The sequence below is a fragment of the Myotis lucifugus genome, unplaced genomic scaffold (genome assembly GCF_000147115.1).
Source record: "Myotis lucifugus unplaced genomic scaffold, Myoluc2.0 scaffold_223, whole genome shotgun sequence".
Classification (NCBI taxonomy): domain Eukaryota; kingdom Metazoa; phylum Chordata; class Mammalia; order Chiroptera; family Vespertilionidae; genus Myotis; species Myotis lucifugus.
In genome coordinates, this window is record NW_005871271.1 from 425,901 (window position 1) to 431,900 (window position 6,000).

General features: G+C 46.5%; 1 protein-coding gene across 1 annotated transcript in view; it reads right to left on the reverse strand.

The window, feature by feature from the left end:
• Positions 1-3,009, reverse strand: part of CAMK1D (calcium/calmodulin dependent protein kinase ID) — a 220,221-nt gene extending 217,212 nt beyond the window's left edge. The window contains exon 1 of the mRNA XM_023761975.1: positions 2,885-3,009. The gene's annotated coding sequence lies outside the window, so the exon portion shown is untranslated. The remainder of the gene's footprint in view (positions 1-2,884) is intronic.
• Positions 3,010-6,000: the final 2,991 nt, after the last annotated feature.

Here is a 6,000-nt window from a genome sequence, read left to right on the forward strand (position 1 = left end):
GTATTGAGTCTTGCCCCCTCCAATCCATCCTTCTATGTTCTGCCACAGCAATCTTTATGAAACAATCCTGACCACATTGCCCTCTCATTAAAACCTTTCACTGGCCCTAACCTTTTTGGCTCAGTGGATAGAGCATCGGCCTGCAGACTGAAGGGTCCCAGGTTTGATTCCGGTCAAGGGCATGTACCTTGGCTGCGGGCACATCCTCAGTAGGGGGTGTGCAGGAGGCAGCCGATTGATGTTTCTCTCTCATCGATGTTTCTAACTCTCTCTCCCTCTCCCTTCCTCTCTGTAAAAAATCAATAAAATATATTTAAAAAAACAAACAAAAAACCTTTCACTGGCTCCCTACTGTCTACAGAATGACATTCAAGGTCCAAGCAAGGTATACAACACCCGCCCCCCCAGTCTCATCTCTCCAACCTCAGGTCTCCTGTGCCTCACCTTAAGCCCTCTGCTCCAGTCTGATGAGCTAGCTACTTGGAGCTCCCAGCACACCAGCCTGCCTTGCATCTCCTTACCTCTGTCTGGGCTGTTTGAATGCCAGCATTCAAACAACTCAGGTTCTTTACAGCTTACAATATGGAACTGCCTCTTATTCCACGTGTGAGTCATTTGTAGAGGCAAAATAAATAAATAAATAAATAAATAAATAAATAAATAAATAAATCAGTCCAGGCAAGATATCACCTTCTTATCCCCTCAGAAATGATGTATGTGTTCTGTATTCCTGAAAGAAGGGTCATGTTTCAAGATATTCCAAAAGCTGATAGTGTGAAACTATCCAAGTGAGTTACTCCCAGACCCGGGTCCTCGCTGTTTCAAGCGCCGTCTCCCTGGCAGTGGTGATTATTTGAGTGAGGTACAGGGTGGAGACACTGATTACAGCAGAATGACTGTGGCGTAAACCAACATAACATATGAAGTCTACCTCCACATCCCCTGCCCGTGTAGAAGAAAAATAACACTGGGAATGAATACTGACTTCCCTGGGTGTGTGGCTTCTACGCCAATGAAGGAGTCACATAAACATAAAGGCAGCATCCTTGATTCCTCAGCGGGCAGCCCCAGTGCCCAAAACAGAGCTTCTAGAAGGCTCTGGGCCCACCTAGAATTTCCATTAAAATGTCCAATATCTGCAACGTGGCAGCAACTTAATACCTAGCAGCTACCCTCTTCTCCAAGTGCTGATTTCATATTGGAAAATGAGCAATTTAAATAAATGTTTCATTAACAGAGTGTTCTCCTGCTTGATGCTAATGTTATTTGTTTTCCTCAATTCTCTTCCATGGAGTCATTTCATGCAATCCTCCAAAGGACAATCTGAAACTCTTCCGGTCCCTAATAGACAATCCAGGAAACCTAGAAACCATCCAAACAACCAAAGAAATAAGTGAAAACCCTTAACTAAAGAGCTATTCAGACCCATCTGTTCCGGAACACACATCACACATGATACAGAACAGAACGAACTCTCCTAACCACCTTGGTGGCACTGGGTTTGTACTGATGGCAGCAAAGGATCCTGCAAAGGGCACTGCTGGTCCCTGAGACAGAAGTGGAGGGGCGGCTTATTCAGGAAGAATGTGTGGGTGTGACATTTGTTTTAAGGCCCTACAAGGCTTGTTCCCATTCTGTCCCTATCTGGACAGGATTCTTGCTTGACGCTGGTTCCAAATCCAAAAAATTTCAAGGATATTTCCAACATCTTTTATTAATAGAAGTTATTTAAAAATTTCATAGCACAGGGCTCAGATACACTCCAAACAGGCAAACGCAAATAAGGGTTTGTTCCCCCCAACTTTGTGAGACACAGAATGGCTTGATCATGATGGACACCACATTAGTGAAAGGTCATCTTTTGGGCGGGTCCAGTCACTTTGGGATGGTTCTGTGTGTGCTGTTATACTAAAGGTGAGATATTGATTTGGTTCTATTCCACACGGGGAGCAAAAGTAAAACTCAGTGAAGAGGTGAAGCACTTCAATAGTAAACTGTATGGAACTTTCTGGGTGCCATGTGTGTGGCGGTAAGTGCAAGACCCATGAAAGAGTGTGGAAATAACACTGGTGGGGCTGGCACTCCAGGCTCTGCAAGGCACTGAACAAATTAACCTCTGAGCTTCATCTCCTTATTATAAAATAAAGCAACAATGATAACACTGGCGGCAGTGGTGGTGGCAGCTACCCTTACTGAGGACTTACAATAGAAGGTATTATTGGAACCGCTTTACAAACACTTGTGAAGCACCATCTCACTTCATCCTGAACCACATGTAGGGAGATGTTATCAACTTCATTTCACAGAGGAGGCTCAGAGCTCAGTAACTGGCCCAAGGTCAACTGCTAGAGCAGTGGTTCTCAACCTTGGCTGCACATTAGAATCACCTGGGAATCTTTTTAAAATCCTGATTTCTGGGCCTCATCCTCCGGAAATTCTGTTTCTTTGTTATGGGATGGGGCCACAATATTAGTAACAAAGAAACAGAATTTCCGGAGGATGAGGCCCAGAAATCAGGATTTTAAAAAGATTCCCAGGTGATTCTAATGTGCAGCCAAGGTTGAGAACCACTGCGCTAGAGTGAGTGTCAGGGTCTCAGTTCAAAACCAAGTCTACTTGACTGCTGTGATCTTAGGGAAAAAATAACCACCGCAAATGACTGCTGCAAATGATATAATACATACAATGTAGAGTTGAAAATGTCCCTGAAAGAAAGCACTACGTCAGCCTCAGTCGTCACTGACAGAGCCCACCTCTCCCTGCAGCCAGGTCTGTCGCCCTCTTTGAACTCTTGGAGGCCAGTGCCCACAGCCTCCTCCCTCCTTGAATTAGGGATGGATAATCCCAAGGCAGCCAGAGAAGAAGGCGTGCCTCTTGGACTTACTTTCTGAGCACGGCTATCTCATTCTCTATGCTGCTTTCTTTGCCCTTCAGCGCCTTCTTAGGAATGCACTTCACCGCAAAGAGCTTTCCAGTTGCTTTCTCTTCGGCTAAAACCACTTCAGAAAATGCCCCACTGTGAAGAAAAAGGGAGAAAAAGAGTGGTTTAGTTCAGGATTTAGGAGTTCCAAAGGCTCCTCTAATCCCACTGCCAAAGTTTGAGCAATAACAGCGACGCAAATGACCACCAGCATTGCTATACTTTATTACCCAGCATCACTCCCGACCAAACTTCTATGCAAGGAAGTACACACACAAATGTGCCCTCATGCAGAGGGACACGTGGATGTCCACATGGGTTTGGCTGCCTCCCAGTGCCACTTGCTACCCTGCAGAACATCATGTAGCAGCGACTTGGGAGCAAACAGAAAAGCTTCCAGCAAGATTCCTACTGAGAAAGATGGTGTCCATCTGAAGCTGTCAGCACCCCCACACCCAAGTAGACCAGTATGACTATACTAAAATTTCTAGATTCCTCTCAGGCCCTTCCATCCCAAGAACATTTCAGAGTACTTCACAAACATTTAATAAATTTTTGCATACAGGTAAGGATGTGACTAAAGTGTGAGTTAGTGCCACATGTGTTATCGCCACGGAGTTAATTAATTGGTAGGGGGTGGCATGCAAGTCTTCAATAAGCATCTTGTTTCTTTATTAAACCAACCAAACAAAGACACAAATGATGCTGAGTGAGATAGACTTTCCTGCCTGAAAATATAAATTTAACTCTGTAAGGGCAGAGCAACAAGCTGAAAACATAACCAAGACTTGAGGCCAGACAGCCCATTTCTCCGGAGAGGTCCCCTGTGGTCAGTGAACCCCAGAGCCAGTGCCTCCCTGGCTGCCTTGCCCCCTCCCTGTATTTGCCAGCAGCAGCCTGGATGATGCGCTTAGGTTGGGGGGCAGAACACCCCCAATGAGTCCTCCAGTGTTCACTCCTGATCTCAGTAACGTGGACCTGTGCACACGGGTCAAGGAAAACCACAAGCCTCTGAGTCATTCTCTATGCCTAGGCTTCCTTTTATATCCTCAGAGAGAGAACAAATGCGGCTTCTACACAGTTATGATGAGGGACTACCCCTCCTACATAAAAAGAAACCCCTGGAAGGACCAATGTCATCCCAATAGCCATGCCTAGGGGGCCTTTGTTCTTCAGTCAACATCAAAGAGATGCCTAAGCAAGGACAACATACTTTTGCCTCCCTCTCCTTCCCCATCTGAAGGGATATGCATCTGTCAAAGGAAGATAAGTAGATATTTTAAAAATCCTTTCCAGTGAGAGGAATTCACTCCACTTAGTACAATTAACTGTTTGGAACAGCGTTCCTACTGGAACATTAACTCCCACGAGAGAAGTCCGTCCATCTCCAAGGTCTGCATCTAATTACATAAACCTGAGGGGCAGAAGATAGGCATTCCACAACAGAACCAAGTGGAAAATGCCAGAACTGAGGCATTGCACCCAAATCCACAAATAATCGGCAAAGAAGGATTCTCCCCTCACAGTACCGTAGGCCTCACATGGAACCAGGCAGAAGAGCAATTATGAAATAATAAATACATGAAAACCCACAATAGATTTATCATAAAGTAATATATGGAATAGGACATTCCCAGTAACATTTAGTCACTGCCAACGACTTTTGCCCCAAAAGACCAATTCATACAATTTCAGGCACCTCCCCCCCACCCCCATCTCCTCCGCAACCCAGGGGTTGTCTCTCCCCTGGCTTCTGTCTCAGGGACAGACCCAGATGGATTCATCTCAAAGTGAGTGTGGTTTCTAAGCTGGAAGAAACTGTGGACAACTACATACATGCTGCCTCTTGCTATCCTCCAGGAGGCAGAACAAGAACTATGCTGGAGAAAAGAAAGCTCAGTGATGACAGACCTAAAACCATGTGAGGATCCTAAAACCATGGGCGAGGAATCCATGCATTCATTCTGTTTCCCTATTGGCTACTTGGGTCCCTGATGCCGCTGATACCATAATGGTTTCTCTCCTGAGTCTGCTGGACTTACTACGTCCATTTTCCAGAAGGTGGAGAACCCTTCAGCAGTGGCAACCAAGCTGCCAGAGCTCTGACAGACCACTGCTGGCAGACCCCACTCTGCATCCACCCACGCTCTGCCTCCTCAGGATCTGTGTGAGTGGTAATGTTAGCTAGGTGGTGAAATATTAATAAAGAAAGGTAGCAAAGGGAATTAGACATTATTAAGCATAATCAACCAGGGAGAATAAGCCTGTTTAATCAGGAAGCTACAGCTTGACACTCCAGGGGATAGCAGCATTGCCCCGCCATGGGGATTAATATCGCTCCCTTTCCCCATGCAGGGAGCAGCCCACCCTCCAGTGCAGGTGTCAGGGGGGCAGGGGGAGGTAAGCACATGTGCAGTACAAGTCAAGGTGGCACGCGGGGGTGGGGGTGGGGGTCTTCCTATGAGGCATGAGCAACAGGAGCCAAGATAGTGACCATAGAGGCTGTCAGCCCAACCTGGGAAAGAGGAGGTTGGTTAGGAGGCAGATCCACCAGAAGCCCACGAAAGCTTGGGAGTTGATGACTGGTTAGTTTGAAGAGAGCCTTGTCCTTCCCAAGCCCAAGATAATATAATCCCAGCTAACAAAGCCTTCCTTCCTCTCCCTCTCTCCCCCTCTCCCCCTCCCCCCCTTTTCCCCTCTCTCCCTCTCTCTCTCTCCCTCTCCTTCTCCCTCCCAGTAACACTCGCTTGCCCTGTTCCTTTCCGAGTTCTCTCTGTAGCAGTCATGCAGTTTTAGCAGCCACCTGGGGCCCATGGCTGACCACACAGGCTCCAAAGGACTAACCTTTCACATGACACATAAACTGTGGACACTGGTCTTTGTTTGGGGCTTGATGAAGACAAGATTGGAATTTTTTCTACAGTGGGATGGATGCAGATGGGACATTGGAAACCCAGGGACAGCCAGCCTTCTATTTCCACCTAAATAAATCCTACCATGTCACAATCTTCCAGATGTGGGTCTGTGGAATGCTTTCCTCATGAAAGAACATGATTTCCACCAGCAGCAGTAACAGACTA